The sequence below is a fragment of the Lissotriton vulgaris genome, chromosome 11, assembly GCF_964263255.1.
Source record: "Lissotriton vulgaris chromosome 11, aLisVul1.2, whole genome shotgun sequence".
NCBI lineage: Eukaryota > Metazoa > Chordata > Amphibia > Caudata > Salamandridae > Lissotriton > Lissotriton vulgaris.
In genome coordinates, this window is record NC_141699.1 from 743,457,249 (window position 1) to 743,479,739 (window position 22,491).

Below are 22,491 nucleotides of genomic sequence, written 5' to 3' on the forward strand. Positions count from 1 at the left end.
TAATTCCATAACCACTAGGTTATGGTCACTAAAAGTTGTTTGCACAGCATTATAAACCTGTTGATATAAATATAAAGTCTATGATAGTATTTGCGTCCCTTGCACTAAATGTGGCTACCCGGTCATTGATTTCAATGAATTCTGGTTCAGATAGATCAACATCTGCCAACAATTCTTCTAGTGCAGCCCCCTTTATAGAGTGTTCAAAGTGAGAGTGAGGGAGACAATCCATATCTGCATACACCCTATATTGACAGTTTAGCTGACACAAATGTATGTTAAAATCTCCAAACAAAATCAAATGGACGAAAGTAGTTTGACTCTCCTTATAAGTGGTTAAAAAATTTGCTAAATCGCAGATATTTACATTACAATGCGTACCATGAGGGGCATTATAAAAGTTAACGTAAAGGAATTTAACTTTATTAGGTAAGGTTATTTCGCAGGCCAAAATGTTATGAGATGTTGTGCTTACAATTTGCGCGACTCCCCTGTGTTTAACAGAGATCAGAAACATGAGCCCGCCTCGATCTCTCCCTGAACTGGAACCCTGGGCAGCCTTAAAATAAGAAGAATACCCGTCCAGCCAGAAGTTACATTCCCTATCCCAGGTTTCTTGAAGCGCTACTACCTCATAACCCTTTAATTGTTCCAGCCATATTGCATCGTCTCTTTTAGAGCGGAGACCTGCAATATTCCAGCTTGCCATTTTAACAGTCTCCCTATTTTCCCTAGCAATGGTGGTAATACAATTAATCTGTTCTAAATCAACAGCATCACCCGGGAGTCAATCATTTGCCTCTACGTGAGACAGAGCAGTGAATCTATTTGTTAATTCCAAAGTAGCCCCATGAGTGGATCTGGTGGGTACAGTATGACCAGCAATAAAATTTGGTGTTTGCAATGCCCAGGCTGACAGCACAGTACCCCCTCTGATGGTCCCTTGCTGCTTTTCAATGCCTGGTGGTAAGTTGGGGATGATAGGCCGTGGATAAAAATAACCGAGTGGAACAGCTCGTATCCTTCCACCCTTTATATCCGTTGCATCCCAGAATAAACGGGCAGCCTCATGGGGTCTGTTAAAATTAACAATAATACAATCACCAGAAAGATTTTTTGGCGTGTACCCTAACCAGTCAACTCGTCTCCCCATAGTGATGTGGGTGGATATATCCCTTGGCCCTGAACAGTTTTCATCACACCATGCTTTGATATTTGCTAATAGGGTATACTGAGACTCCACCTCCCCTGGGTTCAAGTGTGGAATATTTACAAGGACGGCAACAAAAGGGGTTGCCTCAGGTGGTAGATTGGTACGGGGCTTCCCCCGCAATCTCCTTACTCCCTGCAATTGTTCACTTGAATGTACATTGGCTTGCCCAACTACAGTGTTGACCTTGTCCCCCACAACGGTCAACAACGAAGGGTTAGTGTGCCCGGCCAAATTGATGGTAGTTTTTAGATTTATTGGCTCAGGGGGAATTGGGGGGGGAATTGGGACAGGCAGGGTAACAGACTCAATCCCTTCCATAGATGGGTCATATTGAACAATAGGGGCAAGCGTGGCCGGGAGAGGCGATGTTGCACAATCAGGTACTTTATGACATATCAACGTGCTTAACCTATCACATTTCCCCACTATTTTCGAGACACAATCTTTCAAAGTCTCTACAATGTCATTGGCAATCTGTACAAGGGTACTTTCGATTTTGTCTGTAAACACTTTTTCAATCAAGTCTCTAATACCTTTTTCAAGTCTCCTAGGCGCATAGCGCAATGTGGGAGCCGACTGCGTAAAAAACCTTTTTGCTCTCTTTACGCGCTTTTTAGTACGCTTAGTAACTGTGGTAGCAGCATCTTGTGCACAACTTGGAAGATCAACAGTGCCCACCGTGTTGAGATCATCAGGGGCCATTGCAGAACGTTGGGGTAGTAAAGTCAGATCCTTGGTGGTAATAATCTGGACAGTGGGCTCTATAGGTATAGCTTGTCTCCCCGACAGTGGGGGCACCGGGTTGACCAATAAAGGTGTATCTAACCCCAGTTCACGTTCTGTTGCCGCAATCTCCTGGTTCAATTTCCCCACAGCAGACGTAAGATAGGACAAGATGCTAGATGAACCCAGCGCCTTGCGGGGAACCTTCGATTTGCCAGCCCCACCAGTGAGTGATGTTTGGAGTTTGCGCTTACCCATGTTGCAGTTGGAGGCTTTAGGGGGGTACCCGACCCGTCCCTCTTCGTCCCTAGACGGCCACAGACGGCCCCGCCCTTGTCCCGGGCTTCTCCCGCGCGCGACTCGCGGGGCGAGAGGGCGCTGTGTGTTTTTGTAGCGCCTCCGGGCGCTCTGCTGAGGCGTCTCAGGTGCGCCGCCCCCAAGGTTGGTGGGGCTGCTGGGGATTGTAGGCGGGAGGGAGTCTCCCGGTGTGCGAAGCTCCTGCCGTTTCCCTCACGGCGTGATGCAGCGCCAAGAGCCGATGCCCCTGCGCTGATGTGCTGCGTGCGGCTAGATGTCCCCCTGGGCTCACGGGCGCTGTGTGTTTTTGTAGCGCCTCCGGGCGCTCTGCTGAGGCGTCTCAGGTGCGCCGCCCCCAAGGTTGGTGGGGCTGCTGGGGATTGTAGGCGGGAGGGAGTCTCCCGGTGTGCGAAGCTCCTGCCGTTTCCCTCACGGCGTGATGCAGCGCCAAGAGCCGATGCCCCTGCGCTGATGTGCTGCGTGCGGCTAGATGTCCCCCTGGGCTCACGGGCGCTGTGTGTTTTTGTAGCGCCTCCGGGCGCTCTGCTGAGGCGTCTCAGGTGCGCCGCCCCCAAGGTTGGTGGGGCTGCTGGGGATTGTAGGCGGGAGGGAGTCTCCCGGTGTGCGAAGCTCCTGCTGTTTCCCTCACGGCGTGATGCAGCGCCAAGAGCCGATGCCCCTGCCCTGATGTGCTGCGTGCGGCTAGATGTCCCCCTGGGCTCACGGGCGCTGTGTGTTTTTGTAGCGCCTCCGGGCGCTCTGCTGAGGCGTCTCAGGTGCGCCGCCCCCAAGGTTGGTGGGGCTGCTGGGGATTGTAGGCGGGAGGGAGTCTCCCGGTGTGCGAAGCTCCTGCCGTTTCCCTCACGGCGTGATGCAGCGCCAAGAGCCGATGCCCCTGCGCTGATGTGCTGCGTGCGGCTAGATGTCCCTTTGGAGTGAGTCTTGAGAGGGTGCCCCTGATTTACCTGGGGCTCTGTTGTCGGTGACTGCTAGTTTGTGGCTAGAGATTCTTTCATTTGAAACACATTCCTCGCCTTCCTTATTTGAGTCGCTTGTTGCGCTTGAGCTAGAGACTCCTGTCTCATAAATGTCTGACTCAGACTCGTCGGCAGATGTTTTGGATTCTAGGGGTGGTTGTCTTCCTGGAGAGGATGTTTGTGCCATGCACGAAGGGTGCTCGAATCTCCTGGGTTCACTTGGATGTATAGGGAGGAGTTTGCTTTCCTCGGAAATAATTGTAGGTGATGTAGCGCTTTCAAACTCTTTCCCTTTTGCGTTATTAGCTAGTTTTTTCTGCTCTTCTTTGGAGATCGGTCTAAATATGTTTGAGATCCGGGGCTGAGAATCTACTTGCTGTCCAGTGATTTTTGCAGCCGCTTTCAGGTTTTTAATAGTCTGTAGCCTCTTTGCCTTCTTGGCCAATAACTCCAAGTTTTTATTATCATCGTCATAATCATGATTGTGGTCTTTCCATTACCTCATCCTTTTTATTTACTTTCTCTTTGCCTTTTATTTTTTCCTTGCCTTTTTCCTTGACTTTATCCTTGTCCGTATCTGTGTCCTTTTCTAGTTTCTTATCAGGGATCTTATCTGAGTTTTTCCCTATATTTTTGTTTTTGTTTTGGCCCTTGTTTTTAGGTTTGCCCATCGTGTTGTTGCTGTTTTTCTCCTTGTCATTTTCTTTGGCCTTGGAATCTCTAGTTTCTGGTCGTCGCTGTACATCCCTTGTTTTCTGAGTATTATTATAGTTTGTATCTCAGAGTCTACTTTTGGGGATTCTACGGGTGCTGTGGGCACCTCAGGTATTACCAGATCCGTTAGGTGCCAACAGCCACCCCTATTTCCTGACCCTCCCACAGGTGAGTCCCTAGAGTTTGTCCCACCCCTTCCTTGGGTATAAGGTAGGAACCCCTGGCTACAGGACTTTAGATTTACCTGGATAAAACTCTGATACAGAATCCTGGAACTTCGACGATCTACAACGCGCCAGATGACAGAATAATCTCCCTTGGAGTAAAGGAGTTACTCCCCTCCAAGGTAGGCACCTAAGCTGATCATACCAAGAGGAAAAGATTTGGCCGCCCTTCAGGGGGAACTATGACGCTTATCTCAACAAAAGTACTAAAAAATGTAGTATTGCTAGAAGTGCAATGTAAATGGTTATTGGCATGCAGGTTAAATCTCCTGACCCGGGATAAGAAATATGATTTGATAACTGTCATAAATGTATACATGCAGTGGGACAACTTGGGAGAATATGTAACTGAAATGGGGAATTTTAAAGAGGATGTAGACTCTTTATTAGAAAAGTATGCCTCTGATGTATTGACAATTATGGGGGATTTTAACCATAAGCTGCACCCAATGAAGGCTGACCACTGGAATACAGATCTGTTAGAGGCTTATGGAATTAACAATGCCAGCTTCCCAGTATGTGATCCCTCTAAACAGGATTTGGAATTGGCTAATTATTAAGGGGGAAAGGGTCTTTTCTGCCTCAACTACAGATTTAAAACAGACTGCCCAGACTGGTGGCCGTTGAGCATGTCTCCACCTTCTTCTTCCTCTGTGGTCGCGAAAAACTTGGGGATCAAAATCGACAACACCCTTTCGTTGAAAGTACAGATCACAGGTCTCACCAGCACCTGTTTCGGTCTGCTAAAAATGCTGCGAAAATTCCTTCCTCTGCTTCCTCTAGTTCACAGGAAGCTGACAGTACAGGCTTTGATTTGTTCGAGGATTGACTACTCGAATGTTCTCTACCTGGGTTTACCGGATTATCTCCTGCATAAACTTCAGGTAGTTCAAAACTCCGCGGCTAGGGCTATTTTTGGCCTACCTCGGCAAGCTAGGGCATCAGAGCTGCTTTCTGCCCTTCATTGGCTTCCTGTCAAGAAGCGGATTACTTTCAAGGCTCTCACATTGACACACAAGGCACTCCATTCGGTTGGGGCCTCGTACATTCAAAAACGGCTCGATTTTTACAAACCCACCAGATCTCTCCGATCGGAAAGTCTTGGCCTGGCAACGGTTCCTCCCATTAAGAGGGCCAGGATAGGAGGACGCTCCTTTAAACATCTTGCCCCTAAACTTTGGAACTCCCTTCCTGTTGATCTCCGTCGTACCTCCAATCTTTTTGCCTTCAGAAAAGCTTTGAAAACATGGCTTTATAATCAGTAAGCTGTTATGTTCTGTTTCTCCTTTTCAGCTGCGGGTTAGAAAGCGCCGGGACACTCCTCGGAGTAGCCGTGCGCTATATAAGCAACCCCATTAACATAACATAACAAAAGACCTTTAAAAAAGGTTTACAAAATTGCCCAATTGACTATGTATTCATTTTAGCCTGGAACTTCCCCTTAAAGCGGGAATTTACATTACACCAAAGCAAAGGTAGCGAGCATAATTCGCTACATTTGACGGTACATGGGGGAAGGATGGAACCCAGAGAAAAGGTTATCCCACAAGAAGTTGATTACCCAAAACGGGCGACAACAAGACTAACAGAGGAGCACCAGGAAAAGGTAAAGTCCTTTCAACTAGAGGTTGAATTAGTAAATCTCGGGAGTAAAGATTTGGAATGGTACAAGGAGAAGATAGCTCAAGTAGTACAGTGCCTTAGGATAGAGTTAAAAAAGGATAAAAGAAAAAGTAAAATATTCCCGAGCTAGCCGACTGAAATGGTTTTTCACGGACTGTCAAACTAAAAATGGTAAATAAGGACAGAAGCTAGAAGGCAAAGGAAAAAGTTCAATCAAGAGAGGCAAAATTATCTCATGAAACTGAAATCTGAGTTCAAAAAGATGGTCACCGACGCAAAAAGGGCATATAAAGAGAGATGCTTGGTAAATCTGCTAGAGTCAATTGAGACTAAGAATCTGAGACAATTCTGGAAATTGATAAAAGCAGCATCTGCCCCCTCAGCTGGAGAAATGAAATGTGTAGTAAGCGAGTCAGTCTGGGATAAATACTTATGGGAACTGTATGGAGCCCGAGTACCCCCAGGAGATATAATCCCCCCAAGGTTGGCAGGGACTCTCAGAAGAATTTAAATTAGATTTTACGGAGCAGCAAGTAGAAGATACGATAAAGAAGCTGAATCTAACCCGAGCCGCAGGGCCTGACAATCTCCCAGCGATAATACTAAAGTCGTAAACAAAGTGGTGGGCAAGATTCCTATCCCAGCTGTTTTAAGTAATATTAACAGAAGGTAAAATGCCATTGAATTGGAAGGGTGCTGTAATAAGACCAATCCACAAAAAAGGCAGTATGGTCGAACCTCAAAATGACAGATTGATAAACATACTAGATATAGGGGAAAGGTATTTTCAAAACTTGTCCTAAATAGATTAAATGCATGGGTTGATGAGTTATCAATCGTACCCATTGAACAGGGAGGATTTAGATAGGGGCACTCCACAATTGACCACTGTTTTTCATTATGGGCAATGGCAAGGAAGTCAACGGAACAGAATGGAAAGCTCTGCTGCTTCATTGACTTTCGTGCTGCCTTCGATTCAGTGGATCGGGATTGCCTCTGGAAAACACTTATTAATAGAAATATTCCAAAAGACCTGTTGAATAAAAGAATTACACCGAGGCAATTGGGCTCAAGTAATTAGGGACACCGAGGGTGCATTAACGCCATAAGTACCTATTGAAAATGGCCTGAGACAGGGCTGCGTATTGGCCCCCCCAGCTATTTTCTATATTTCTGTCAGATTTACCAGCTTGTATAAAAGTGGAGGGTAGTGCCAGCCCAAGAATGAATGGTAATAAGGTGCAGTGTCTTTTATACGCGGACAACCTCGTAATAGTAGACCAGACTGAAATAGGCCTTCAAAGGAAGCTGAAATCTTTTAACGAATACTGTGTAAAGAAATTTTTAACGGTACAGTTAGACAAGACAAAAATCCTATGCTTTGGAAAGAAAGCGGTTAAGTTAAATTGGTTTTTAGGTGATCTTAAATTGGAATCCGTTAATGAATACCGCTACCTAGGGGTGTGGTTCGACAAAACATTAAACTGGCATACATATTTAGAAGCCCAAAAAGCGAAGGCACACACATCAATCGCTGGTTTAAAAATGTTTAATCGTGATTATGGGGATATGTCTCACCGACCATTACTAAAGGCTTTCAGTGCAATGATACCCCCGCAAGTACTCTATGGAGCAGAGATCCTTTATTTGAGCGGTAAAGGAGTCTGGGACTTGGAGGAAGGGAAATGCCTGAAAAACCTTTTATCACTGCCCCCATCATCAATGGTCCAAGCAATAAGAACAGAATTAGGAACAACGGCTTGAGAGGTACAATCACAAATAGCAGTGATTAGATTTTGGAAACGCTTGGAAAATGAAAAAGGAAAAAAAGTTGCACAATGGTGTCGTAAAGAGATACAATTAAGTAACTTAAACTGGGAAAAAATGTGTAGGAAGAAAGTGGTACAGGCCTGTGAGAACATAAATGTGGTCATATGCCGAGATTCGCTGAGGATAGAGTGTACAAAAAATCCTTAAAATTTAATGGAGAAGAAGTCTCTAGAAGATCTGATATATAATACCTTGGCAAGAAAAAATCAGCAGAGTTCACGATGAACTCTTGGGTAAAGGAAAACTGGTTCCTTATTTGGTCACCCAACCAAACCCTTGGTATAGACAGGAGATCCTAAGGATGCAAATTGGTATTAACCCGTGGCTAATAAATAAAGAAATTTAAGCTAAAATGTTGGATCCCAAAGAGTTTTGTAAGTGTGGGCTGGGCACAAAAGAGGATTCTGTGCACGTCCTGCTGGATTGTATAACCATTTTAGAACTGCGTAAACTGTGGCTGCGTCCAATATTTTTAAAATATGGTATAAGAACACGGGCGCAAGCGACCGATCTCCTTACAGAAATGCCCTGTATTGAAATCGCAATAGCGCTAGGGAAGTTCATAAAGATAGTACAGAGATTCCTAACAAGTCAGAAATAATATTTTAGAATTTTATATTGAATGAATTTATATCTTTTCTATGTGAAATTGGTGGTTTTTATTAACCCGCAAGGGATAAGGATTTTACTAAGAAAGTGTTATTCTATGAGTATCCCCTTTTAAATGATATGTATCCAGGGTGAGAAATTTTTTATAAATTGTTGAACAATATTTTAACTTGTAACTATTCTGTGTTTTACTGTGGAATATATAAATTAGTATTTACTGCAATGCATTTGTTTAAAGATTACGATCTAAATAAACATACTTTTTGACTTGACTTGACTTGGCATCTGACCGGTTTGCACCTCCGAAGCTCCCGCCGGACTCCGAAGAATTTTGCAACACAGAAGGTGGGTGTCTGTGGTCTCTGAGGTTGATCTGTGCACTCAGCAATTCTGAGGCTCAGATCCCTCGTGGAAGACTGTGCAATCCGAACCCCTGGACACCACAACCATTTGCAGAAGCATCAGCTTTGAGGCAACCTCTGGAGCTGAGCTTTGGGTTTCTTGTAGCCCTGACTCCAAGCAGTATTTGCACTGAAGATTGCCAGCCTACACTTTACGAGTGTTCTGTGAGTTTGCCCTTTGTGTTTTCTCTTGATGTCCTGTTTCGATCCCTAATCCATCAACTGGTGGGTCCCTGTGAAGACAACAGTAACTCTGATTGGATTTCCTGGTTTCTCCAGACCTGCCCTGACTCTTCACCACTTGAGGAGTCCCTCAGACCTTGCTGGGCCGCACCGAAGCATCTTTTCTCTTCCTGCATGGGTTGCAGTTGCCAAAGCTTGTTAGGTTCAATCCAAGCACCAACACCACAGCATTCTACATCCTTAGTGGGACAGTTCGAATCCAGCTCCTGCTTATTGTCGACACCTCCTGGTGCTCGTGGCTGCAGAGTCAAGCTTCACCTCTTCATCCCTGAAACACCTGACATCGGTGGGCATTCGTCTATCATGCCCCTGGTCACTGGCAAGTGACCCAGACTCTGTCCCCTCTGCTTTCAGGTTCTTCACATCTTCGCTCCAGGCTTGGATCACACTGGACACTTTCCTTCTCCACAGCAGCAGCACTTTGCAGCAGATCGTCATTGAAATCAACGACGATTCCTGACACCATTTGACACCTAGGCACCCAGCTTCCCAGGGTGAGGTAACTCGAGTACTATGGTGCCCCCATGGGTGTTGGCCCTAGAACCCCCTAAGTCTAAAGGGGTTTGCTCAAATTCCTTCCCTAAGTGTCCTTTAACTTTAAAATTCCAACAACGACTTTCCCAATAGAAACTAACGGAGAACGCAGCTGTGTTCTCACACTGCACACTTCCCCTGTGGGTCCCCTGTGGTACTACCTTGGGTGGTTACTTGGGGTCCCGTTGATTCTACAGGCTCTAGGCCTTGCGTCTATTCAAGTCGTGGTTCTTCTACCACTTTCTTAATATATGGTTTGGTTCGCTCCTGGGGCCCATTGTATATTATGATAATTACTGTCGTTTTAGAACTGTGTTATTGTGCATCTTGAACTCTAATCTCATAAAGAGATTAATAGTGAGTATTTAGAAATAAATAAATACATTTTATATATACCTTGTGTGGTTTCCTTTCATTTGGTCAATCAAGAGGTTATAATCTGGTAAAACAAGCTGCTTTACACTCCTTAAAGACTTAGCCTGAAGGCTGCTCTCCATAGCTACCACTAGGATAGTTTTCAATAAAGGTTGTCTTAAACCTATCATCAATAAAGGTTGTTTGGACTGGTGCAAGGTGCCCACTAGAACTAGTGGACAGCATATGCCAGGCCAACTTCTCACAAGGCAAAGTTAAAGTAATGTTATTGTGTTATCTATCACAGAAAGTATAATAAGTAGAGTTTCTACTGGCACGTGAGTTCAGGTTGCCAGAATTTATGCTGTTTCTTAAGATTGCCTTGACATCAACTGTGGTGCCACAAATGTGTTCTGTGGTCTCTAAAATGCAGTATGGCTACATCGCTTGCACATCATTATGAAGACTGTCCCAGTCGTGGACTTTTGTGTATGTGGTCGTGTGACCCCGGGACGGACCTTCCACCCCCATTCTGGTAGGTATTTCCAACACACTAAGGTACTCTTTGTTGTCCTTCTTTATTACTCAGTGTATGTTAACAACACATACATCAAAATCAGTTTGTAGCCTTAACAGGGTAAAAGGGGTGTTGTAGCTTGTGGGGTCCTTGACTTGGGCTCCTCTGGTCTCTTTACTCCGGGCTTCTTCTTAAAGTGTCAGGCAAGCGTTGACCCAGAAAACAAAATAGACAAAAGAAAGGCTCAGGCTACTGTTTGTACCTCTCAGGCAGAAATAGTGGAGGGGGAAGCGTGTACCGCCACCAGAGCCCTAACGTTTGTGGGGTGCTTAGTGTGTAAGGAAAATATGTGCTCATTCACTGGTGCCCTTTAAGCGTGCCCACAGCCCCTTAACTAATACAGTGCATGCGCTCGGCACTTGCCTGCTCCCACAACCCTCCTGGGCCATGGTGATGGGAGACCCAGCCTCCTCGCCGTTGGGGAGAACAGTGGTCCCTTGGGCAGTGCTCCTCGAGCGGTCACTATCCTTTCCGTCTTCCACCCGATTGGTAGGAAGGCGACGCGTTGTTCCTCCTCTGCTACAGATGCCGGCTTCTTCCTCCTCGTGGCTCATGGCAATCGCTCTCCGCTCTTCCTCAGCTCCTGGTCTTGTGGCGTCCTCTCCTTCTTCGGAACTCCAGTCCAACACACCTGACGACCCACTCGCCTCCCACCAGTCCTCTTCAATGGGCCCGTCCACCCTACGTCACGAGTCAGCTAGACCGCTGACTTCATTTCCTGGTTTCTCAGCGGCGGCGGCCATATTGGATTGTTTGTCGCAGTCTGATGGTCACAAACCATCACAGGGTGATATCCTAATACATTCTGGGGGCTGAGGTCTTATTTTGCCTTCATTGAACTGTACTATACTCAAGTGATGAGCTGTGTTATTATTTGGGGGTTGGGGCCGGTCTCCATCTCAACAAATAATCACAACTCTTGTCAGCGTGAACCTTCCAAGTCACTAATTTAAACTGAGCTCAACCACCTGGTAGCTAAGGCACAGAGCAGACAGGCTTAACTTAGGGCAATGTGTAAAATATTTATGCAATACCAAAACAGTAATAAAATTGAAATGCAAAACAATAAAAATCCCAAGCTGAATTAGGAAAATAGAGTACAACTTAATAAACAAATTGACAGAAATCAAATAAGGGGCACTGGAGATATGATTTTATAGTTTAAGTAAGAATAAGGCCTAGAAGCATAAAGTTCCAATGATAGTCAAGTGTTGCAGTAGAACGAGATCTAGGCACGGTTTGACACGGACAGTGTTAAAGCACAAATTCGGTGCACCAAACAGGTTTGTCCTGGTCAAACATTTTACCTTCAAAATTGAGTCCTTAAAGTTCAATCTACCACAGGTGTACACTTCTAAATCACCATACCCCAGGACATCAGGGGGGGGGGTGCTTAAAGATTCACAGGATGTCAGGCAGATCCAATAGCAGGTTCCAGTCCAGGTCCAGTTGCTACTAACTAGCTGTGCAGGTGCAGATAAAAGGCCTCTTGTAGCTTATTGTTTCCCCATTAGCTTTAACAGGAGGTCAGTTGTATGGCCCTTTTAGCACACTTCTGTATCCTGGGTACAAGTGAGAAGAGGTCCAGTCGTGCAGGGCTTTTCTCAGGTTATAGGCAGCAGTTTCAGTCAGTGGTGTAGTGAAACTAGAGCCTCCCCCTGCAAAGGGCATGCAGGGGGCCCTCCACACTCCAGACCCAGCCCGGAGCTCTCAGGCCAGGGACCTGCCAGTGCCCGAAGGGGCCCCCCACACTGTGATGGCTGCTGGGGCTTTTGTTACACCACTGGGTTCAGTCCCCTCTGATCTTCATCAGGTCAGGAGTGTTCTGAAGTGAGTATTTCAGCAAAACTACAGCTGGTAGATGCAACTGGATAATCCTTCTGCTTTTGAGAAAGCTGTTGATTGAACCTATTATGAGATCAAAGTGTGCTTGCTGAGCAAGAATGGCATTGACACAACGTTTAAAATAATATGCATTGCAGCAACAGCAGGAGTCGCTAACCGACACCTGACTCCAGACATGTATTTTCTGGTCAAGAAATGTGTATTGAGATTATGATTGTCCACAGAATGAGTATTCATGTGCCTTATGCAATCTATCTTCACCCTTTACCACTCATTGCTGTGACTGTTTGCTGTGAAAAAAAAACGTCTGCTGCTGTATCCCATGTTGTATCTATCCTGTGGGTGAGAGAAATTTCTGTTTATGATATCTATCTAAGACTTGTCATGCATAGTGCCCAATGGGTGCAATAGACATGTGTGCTCACACGCCCCCAGGACACTATGGTATTACAGAAGGATAGTAGATCCTGGTTCAGCAAGTACAGTAATATATATTGCACATGCGCAACGTTTTCTCCCAGAGCGATCCTAGGGGGTGTTCCCTCATTTGCATTTGGATGTGGACCCGTGAAAATGAGGGAATGCCTTTGACATTGCACCCATGCAATACGTTTCCAACAAAATATGGCATCTCTTTAGTGCCCCGAGAGCCAAGGTAAATGATAAATACAAAATAATTTTGTGCTTCTCAGAGCCTCTGTACTATATAAGGGATAAAGTACCCTCTGCCGTACATTATAAGGGTATTGCAAGTCACCAAGGAACTCCTTACCATGAGTTCTTTGTAAGTTTATGGAACTCAGATGTGACTTCCAATATCCTTATCATGTATGCCAGGGGATACTTTATCACTTATAATACATTACAACAACATCACCTTTCCTACAAACCACTTAAAACCTTGGTGCGTAGCTCTTTTATATGAAAGAGCAAGCATGTTTGCAAACATGAATAATAAAAATGATACATCTAGTGCAAAATTGAATGCATAAACAAAAAGGCTTTATTTGTTACAAACAGATATCAGAACCAGTTCAATACAAGTCAGTTAAAAAAGCTGCTCTAGCTCAAATGTATAGAAACATTTTCTATAACTAAGTAGTGCAAAAAACAAATATGTTTTCTGTACCTGCCATTGTAAGCTAAAACATGGAGCAAGAAAGAAAAGCAATGTCTGTTTTTGTTGCTTTAAAAAGCTGCTCCAATTATGTGCTTAGACCTGACCTGCCTTTTACGTCAGCTATTGACTCTGGCACCAGGCTGTAACGGTGCGAGGCGGAGCGCTACCGAGGAATGGTGGTCTCCCATTACTGATCCTGTCATACCTCCTTCCTTACAGACTGACCCCTGGGATACAGGACTGGACGACGTGGAAGAAGAGCGCGGCGCCTTTAATTGGGCGTACTCTGAGGAGGAGGTGACCCCTCCTCCTGTATTTGTCTGCGAGGCCAGATTGGATAAAGAGCAGGAAGTACGGACAGAAGCGTGTGACATCACCCCGGAGGAGGAGCAGGCGAGGAGCGGCGTCGGAGAGCGGTTGGAGAGACGCGGAGAAGTCGGTAAAGAAGGACACCGAAGGAATTCCGAAGAGCAGGCCGAAAGAGACGACCCCCACGGAGAGCCAGGAGACCAACGACCCTGTGAGCCGCCGTGCCACTCTCCCGGGGGAGGAGCGTGGCTATCCCAGGTACGGGACCGTATGGCGGTGTGGGTGGGAAGACGGCGTGCGTGTAAATAGTGTATAGAAAACCCCCTCTGTGTTTCCTCGTACCCCCCCTCCTCTTGTGTTCATTACCCCGCGCTTATCCCTCACTGTCTGTACCCTCCTCACGTCACCGGACACATAGTAAAAAGTTTATCACTGGTGACCTTCCCCACTGCACACGGCCCCAAGGTGCAAGCCCCCAAAAGACTGTCGAACTAACGGCTCCCTCTCTGTTGGTCTTCCTTTGCATGGGCTCCGGAACACCGAAACACCCCATTGACCAGACCTGGAGGACAAGACCAGAAGACCACAGACCCCGGAGAAGGAGAACGCCACGGTTCAAAGACGGATCCCAGTCAATTTGCTAGGGAGAGACTAACGTTTAGGACCAGGAGAACTTTGCAACCAAACCCTAAACGTCCTATACCAATAAAACCCTCCTTACTCCCAAGACCTGTTGTCCATTCAGTTTCTGATTCTATACCGGGTTTGCCTGTCAGCCCTGTCCCAGAGCCTAATTTCGGTCCTACGGTTAACCCCTCACCCCTACACCCGGTCACACAGGCATTGTGACATCAGAACTCAACTTTAATAACTTATAATTGACGAGTTATGACATCTATTCTTTATAATCGGTGACTGGTGGTGTCACAAGTCATCTATTATAAAGAAATTAGAGAGTGGTGTTTATACAGGGATTACATAATCCCATGTGTTATATGACATTAATTCAGAAAATATGTGAAATGTAAAGAATAGTTTGATAGGAAAGGATAAAACATAAGGGCTTTAAAAACTGCATGCAAATATTTTAGTATCACTTTCAAGTACCGTGCTCAGAATGTTATTAAAATTCTAAATCATGTATATACACAGTGGAAAATATTTCACAAGAAACAAATACAGTGAGGTGAAAGTTACAAACAATATTGGCAAAATCACAGTAGAATTTCACAATATAAATAAACACATATATATAGATGTAATTGAAAGGCTGTACACATAGCAGAAAAAGACTAATAAGCAGTTGAATTTAACTTCAATATAATATTATACAAAGATAACATAAAACAATCAAAGAATCATGAAATGTCAGTCCTTTTTACTGTATCTTACGAAACTATCATCAGGACAGGACGTGTGAACTCCTAAAAGGTTATTCTTCAAAGTTTATTGGAACTCAGTGTTCGTAGAGAAATATTAGATTGTCTCTGAAATAATTGATCCAAACAACTCTAATCGCCAAGCAAAAAACCTAGCACCAAATACCTATGGTGTGTCTTACAGTGTAGCAGTACCCTCAGAATAGGCTGGTGATACATCGATTTGTGGGCAGGAGTCTATTGTTTGTCAGTGACTGAGGTTTTCTTAGAGAGTTCGCCATTGGTTGTCATGGTCAAATTTTTGGTGAAATGGATTTACATTTAGTTTGTGGAGTTGATATTTGCTTTAGATGAATTAATAAAAGTGGTGATTAGCACTTCCCATTTGTCCTGCTAACGATCCTGCAGGGAACGTGAAGAGCACTGAAGCATAGACTTTCTACAACTGTTTCATGTTATCTTTGTTGATTGCTATAAGGAGTTTATTTTCAGCTTTTTGTAAAACATTGTGTTATATTTTTTTATATATGTTTATTTATTTGAAATTCTACAGTGATTCTGCCAAAATTATGTATGATTCCCTCCTGTCTATGCTTCTTGTGAAAGATTGTACACTGTGTGTGGGTAGATAGATAGATAGATAGATAGATAGATAGATAGATAGATAGATAGATAGATAGATAGATAGATAGATAGATAGATAGATAGATAGATAGATAGATAGATAGATAGATAGATAGATTGATAGATTGATTGATTCACTGAAAAAACAAAGGTTACAGGGACGGTATAGTTAGGTTTACATTTTACCCACACAAAACCATAGACATTCGGCAGTTATAGCTATACTTGTGGCTATACTTATGTTAAGAAACTATAATTTGCAGCCTAATGCCAGGAGTTCTAGTTTCTTAACATAAGTATAACTATAGGTATAAATATAACTGCTGAATTTCAATGGTTTTGTGTGAGTAAAACCTGAACCCAACTATATCGTCCCCATTGTTGGTTTTAGGGTCTTTCTTACCAGGCTTGAGGCATTAGGACTGTTCCCGGCTTCAATTCTTGTAAGTCCTGGTTTGGCCGAGATAGAGACAACCCCTTCCGGTGGCCAGGGTGCTGCCGATAATGAAAGCCTAAGCAGCCAGTGCCTTCCAGAGGAGTCCCAAGAGGAAACCCCGAAGGGAAAAAACCTCTGATGTTGATGATGAGACTCTAGGAATGAAGGGGAAGACAAAGCCATAAAACACTGGAAGACCAGGGGTCCACAAGGAACCAGGAGAAGGCTGGAAGAAAAGATGGAGCAAAAGGAGCAAGGGGAAAAGAAACGCCAACAGAAGGAAGGAATCACCAAAAGAGGAACCACGGAACCAACAGGAGCGAGGACACACCAGCAGGAACAAGGAGTGTTGCAACACAAGGAAGGAAAGGTTCTGATCCCTTCTATACAGGAAAACAGGTAGTGACAAAGAGGAACAGGAAGTGACAAAACAGGAAGGAGAGGTGTTGCCACCTTGGATAGGGAAAAGAATGAAGTGCAATACAGAAAGATCATGTTAGGAAGGTAAGGTACTCTCCCTTATTGCCTTCGGGGAGCAAGGTGAGGAGGAGAGCACCAATATGGCCCCCAAGGAAGGGGCTCACCAGACGCCCACACCAGGTGAGTGTAATGTCCCAAGGTGCCTCTGGAAGCAGATGGGCCACTGTGCAAGTGCTGCATTCCAGATAACAAACAGGCGTCACAGGTGCTTTCTACAACACCTGTGAAATTGCCACAGCGGGTCGCAATGCTGTTCCGTGGTGCCCCCGAAGACGAGGGAGGGGCGCCGTGGGTTGCACCATGAAAGGCGAAGAGGAAACAGGTAGCACCCCAGGTCGCAAATCGGCCCGACGCGTAAAAGTAGGTGCCCCTCCCGAAGCCCCAGGCTTGCCAGGAAAAAGCCGAAAAATCCACCAGACAAGACCAGGAACGTGGACAGAGTCAGCATCCTCCCAAGTATTATCACTTAGGGGATACCCTTTCCAGTGGACAAGGAACTACAAACGGCCCCTAAAAAACCAGAGAGTCAGAGATAGCTTGGACCTCGCATTCAGGTACCTCATTGACCAAAACAGGAGGTGGACGAGAAAAAAAAAACACCTATAGGGATCCGAGACATAGGGTTTCAAATGAGAGGCATGAAAAACAGGATGTATCCTCCAAGCACATGGCAGTTGAAGTCAAAACGACACAGGATTTACCACTTGAGTAACTTTGAATGGACCATAAAAGCGAGGCTTAAATTTACTATATGATAACTGAGAAGGTAGAAACTTTGAGGACAGCCAGACTTTTTCATTGACTTGGTATAATGGAGATTGGCGGCAATAGACATCAGCAGTGTCCTTCATTTTCTCTTTAGCTTCTTGGAGAAGGACATGAACTTTTGATCATATGGCTCGGAGGTGGTGAATAAAGGAGGATGCTGCTGGAACACAAAGGGCCGTCTTGCAGAACTGAAGGAAAGGTCCTAGGATGGAAACTGTATAACAAAAGAAGGGGGTAGTCTCGGATGCACTATGGACTGAGTTGTTGTAGGAGTATTCTGCCAACGGTAGGTAGGAGGACCAGTCGCTCTGAGTCGCATTGCAATAATAGCGGAGGTATTGCTCTAGCCCTTGATTTAAGCGTTCCGTTTGGCCTTGGTCTGGGGATGAAACCCGGAGGACAAGGCCACCTCAATATGAAGAGCTTTACAAAAATGTTTCCAGAAATGTGATACATACTGTGGGCCTTGATCCAATACAATCACCCGTGACAGGCCACGGAGGCGGCATATCTTCTGTATGAAGATGCTTTCGAGTTCTCTTGCAGTAGGTAGTTTGGTAAGGGCGGTGAAATGAGCCATCTTGATGAAATAATCAATTGTTGCCATTATAACCCAAGGCAGAGAGGAAATTAAGTCGGTGGATTTCGAATGCCATAGAGCAGGTGGAACAGGTGGGGGTGAAGCAATCCCATGGGTTTAGTATGCAATGTTTTGGCTTGGACACAGACAGGACAAGATGACACATAGACTTGAGTCTCTTTTCTTATCGACGGCCACCAGAAATAATTAAGTATCAGTTCTAGGGTAGTATTGAAACCACGATGACTGGCCACGGGATAATCGTGACACATTTGGAGGGGTTTTAGCTGCACCTTTTGTGTGGTAAGAAATAAAGCTGTACCATCGTTGTAGTGTGTTTAGTATTAGAACAGTGGTCCTTAAAAGAGCCAGTAATGTAATTAGGATAAATATAGACTTGAATCAGCACTATATTACGAGTGTCCAGCCGGACAATCAATTTAATTAATCAAAAAATGTCAAGGAGCAAAAAAGCGGTGCAGTTACTGTTTCTCTAAGCTTGTCAGAAATTGTGCTCAATATTCCACAAGCTACCCCGTCTCGCCTGAAATGTTTTTGTCTTAAATATATTTGTAATGTGTTCATGTAGGATGCAGGATTGTGTCCTACGTTATTGCTGTGTATTGCATTTTCGCTCCTTGACATTTTTTTGATTTATTAAATTGATTGTCCGGCTGGACACTTGTAATATAGTACCGATTCAAGTCTATATTTATCCTAGCTACATTGTTGCGCTTCAACGACAAGCAATGCTGCAGCGATGGGAAATGCGGCAAAGTTCAGATACAAAGAAATGAAGACGTGAAGATCTTCCAGATGCAGCACGCTTCTCGGGGATGCTAGAAGTTCTTGGTTCGATGCGTGGACTGCAGCGGCAACACCCTTACGATGCTACGGCAACAGCTCGAGCGGCGACGCTCTTCTCCCACGATGGGTGAAGCTTCCACTCGATGCGACAACTACAGCGGCGACATCCAAGATGCGATGGCAGAAACTCCAACGGCGGCGTCGATGTGGTGCAATGCAACAGTTTCAGCGGCGACAATCTCCTTCGGAGTTTCGACTGCAGGCACAGTGACGGCGACATGCTCCTACCTCGTTATGAGATTCTTCTCCTGATGCGGTGCAGTGCGACAACTACAGCGGCGACACCCTCCTTTGGAGTTGCGACAGCAGCAGCATGTTCACGCTTCCTCTTCATTGCGGCACGCTTCTCTTCGAGGCGGTGCAGTGTGACATTCCCAGCGGTGACACCCTGCTTCGGAGTTGCGACGGCAGGCACAGCGACGGCGACCCGCTTCTTCTTGTTGGGTCGCGGTTCCAGCTCCTTGCGACATGCAGTCCCTCAGAAGGCCCAAAAAGCAGCAGGCACTTCAAAATAACTCTGGGGAGCTGGGGGAGGTGTAGTCTGTCTTCCCTGAGACTTCGGCAGGAGGCAACCTCTTTTCCAAGCCCTTGGAGATCCTACACAAGATGAAAGCAAAGTACACATAGTTCCTTTCTCCTTCCTTTGGCAGTAAGGCAACCACTGCAGGTCAATCCCCCAAGCAGCACTTCAGCTTGGGAATAGTCTCTCCTCAGTTTCTTCAGGTTCCTCTCCTCAGTAAAGGTTTCTTCTTGTAGTCCAAAGGGATCTAATTTCTTGGGATCAGGGTCCCAATATTTATACCTCAAAATCCTTTGTTCTCTGAGGGGAGAGAGGCCTTTGCCCAGTCCAAACCAGTTCTAAAGCACTCTGTTTACCAGACTTCTCCTTTCCTTTCACAGTGCAGGGCAGGCACATCAGACGCCCCACAGGAGGTGGAGCCAGCATTGTGGAAGGCAAGTACAGTCCTGGAGCACTTTGTTTACAGGACTCCTTCTCTTCTTTCAGTGTGCAGGGCAGAGACATCAGCCATTCCCCAGGGGGTGGAGCCAGTATTGTGGAAGGCAGGCACAGCCCTATTCAAGGTTCAGGTGCAACTCCTCCCTCCCATCTAGATGCAGATCTTTCTATTCACCACTGGGAGACTCAGTCTGTCTCCTGGAATTCCCCAGCCCTGTCACTCACAAAACCAGACATAGGAATACACAACCTAGCAGAGGCAGGTTTGAATGGTTAGACAAGCAAATATCTACTTTCTAAAAGTGGTATTTACGAACACAGAATATTAAAATAAACTTTACTAAAAGATGTATTTTATTTTTCTGAGTTCAGGCATACTAAACTCGAATTTCTACCATGTTCTCTGAAACAGTTAGAATTGTAGAATGTAATAACTCTAACAGCCCATTCTGGCCTATGGAGAACAGGTAGCCTTGCAATAGTGAAACACGAAAATGGCTGTAATTCACTATTAGGACATGCCACACACATCAGAGCTTGTCCTACCTTATACTTACAATGCACCCTGCCCTTGGGCCTACCATAGGGCTGACTGATATGAAGAGAAGGGAAGGCTTAGGGACTGGGAAGTGGGTGCACTTGTCTAGTCAGCATGACAGTACCAGACTGCGTGCAGGCTCTGCAATAGCACACCTTAGACACATTTTACAAGGCTGCTTCTGTGGGTGGCACAACCAGTGCTGCAGGCCCACCAGCAGCATTTGAATTTACACGCCCTGGGCACACTCAGTGCACTAGACTAGGGTCTGACAAGTAAACCAAATAGACAAACATAGAACCACTGATTAGTACATCAATTTACAATAGGGAGCACTTGCACTGTGGCACTGAATAGCAGTGGCACAGTGCACATGTGGCCTGCTCAATATTACAGCAGAGCGGGCTTTGCCGAAGAGGAAAAATCATGATTATATGATTATAACAGCAGACATATAAATGAAGCATATTTTATCTAAGTTAACGTACTGAACAACAAAACTAAAGCTAAAGATCTGCTATCTGAAAAGAATATATTAACCATTGCTTTACTGAGTGCTGGACCGGTTGTGACATGAATAACTATGTGGAGAATCTTTGGGAATCAACTTGGGCTCATGTGAATGTAGAAGACTAATGCCGCAGCGCTAAGTGTCGGGCCAAGAAAGAGCAGGACCCTCAGTACATCAGACTGCCCCCAAGGGGTATCGTCCAGTGGACTGTAACAGATATCCACTGCCATCTCTCTCCCGCCACCCAGGAACTTCAAGTAGTATATCATGTAGCCTTTTACTAAGTGTCACTGTCCTCCCCACCTACTTCATTACTGAGGGCCACAAGCATGGCGTCCTATTGTGCGCAATGGGGTACTTGCGGAGCCCCACCGTCTCCTCCCTGTGCAGCGCCGTACTCTCTGCCTGCACCCTTATCTTGAGCGAGCTCTTCCAGCAGTTTATGTCTGGGAGATCAGCCTGTTTCCATTGTTTGGTAATTAAGCGCTTGGCAGCTATTAAACCCAGGTCCCTGAATCTCGATGTGACGCTATTTTTCTTTGATCTGACATACACCCCTAAAATGCAAATTTTCCATGTGGGTTGAAAGGAGGTGTCGGTACAATGCGTCAGGGCTGTAGCGACCTTCCTCCAATAACTGTGAAGCGAGGTGCAAGACCAAAGCATGTGGAGCAGGTCCGTGTCATTCTGCCGACAGCGTGGGCATTCTGCCGTGGTTGTGTGGAAATATCTATTCATTTTGTCTGAGATAAATACACCCTGTGTATTATATATGTTTGTATTAATTTTAATGTGGAATTTCTGGGTATGTAGGTAGCACCAGCTAAGACTGTGGACCCTTCCTTAGCCGACCAGGGCCGGCCCCTGTCCATCTCCCAGAGGATGCAAAGTTGGTTTCAGGGTATGCGTGAGCAGGGCTGTCACCAGCCAGTGTACGATGTGAGAACCCGCCCCCATTACGTGCAGATACTGCAACAGTAGATGGGTCGGAGGTTCCATCGTTATATCTCCCAGGAAAGCAGATAACGCATGCGTAATGGAGGTATGTAATAGGAATTGTCCAGCCGGTAAGTCAGTGTTCTCCGCCAGTGCCTCAAATGTCAAAAGTGCACCTTCCTCGTATAAATCTCCCAGAGTGTCTATACCTGCTGCATGCCAATGCAATAGAGTGGACTCAGAGGTGCCTGATCGCCCTCTAAGGGTCCCCAGGAGTGGCAATATTGGGGCATAGGGGTGTGTCGCTCGGGTAAGAGACAGACTTCTCTTGTAGCACCTATACACCAAATTCAAATGTAATTGAGACGGGCGTGGGAGTCTAGCCGCTGGATGGAACAGGTGACATATTTGGGTGTGAGTCCACGGTTGCTGCAGGATCGCCGTTTCTTCCAGGTTAGTGCCATTGAGCCATTTCGTTACCCACTGCAGCTGAGCTGTTATGTAATACAGTTCCAGATTAGGAACCGCTAGCCCTCCCTGCGAGGTGGGGGCATACAACTTCCACAACGCGACTCTGGGTCTGCTTTTGTTCCAAATGAGATCCCGTAACATACTTTCCAGTTCACAGAAAGTCTTAGTGGGGACATAAACCGAGAGGTTCGAGAAATAGTATAAAAGCTTAGGAAGGACTATCATCTTCAGCAGTACCACGCGACTCATGACATTCAACAGGAGTGATTTCCAAAATTGTATTTTGGTCTTCACCGCCGAAATTGCCCTCTTTAAGTTGCCCTCTAGTGACTCATCTGGCGTCCTATATA

The 22,491-nt window shown here is 45.5% G+C and overlaps 1 long non-coding RNA gene across 1 annotated transcript in view; it reads left to right on the plus strand.

The window, feature by feature from the left end:
• The window catches only part of LOC147683430 (uncharacterized), a 63,971-nt gene extending 49,653 nt beyond the window's left edge, over window positions 1–14,318 (plus strand). The window contains exon 4 of the long non-coding RNA XR_015301045.1: window positions 13,504–14,318. This is a non-coding gene — a long non-coding RNA (uncharacterized LOC147683430). The remainder of the gene's footprint in view (window positions 1–13,503) is intronic.
• Window positions 14,319–22,491: the final 8,173 nt, after the last annotated feature.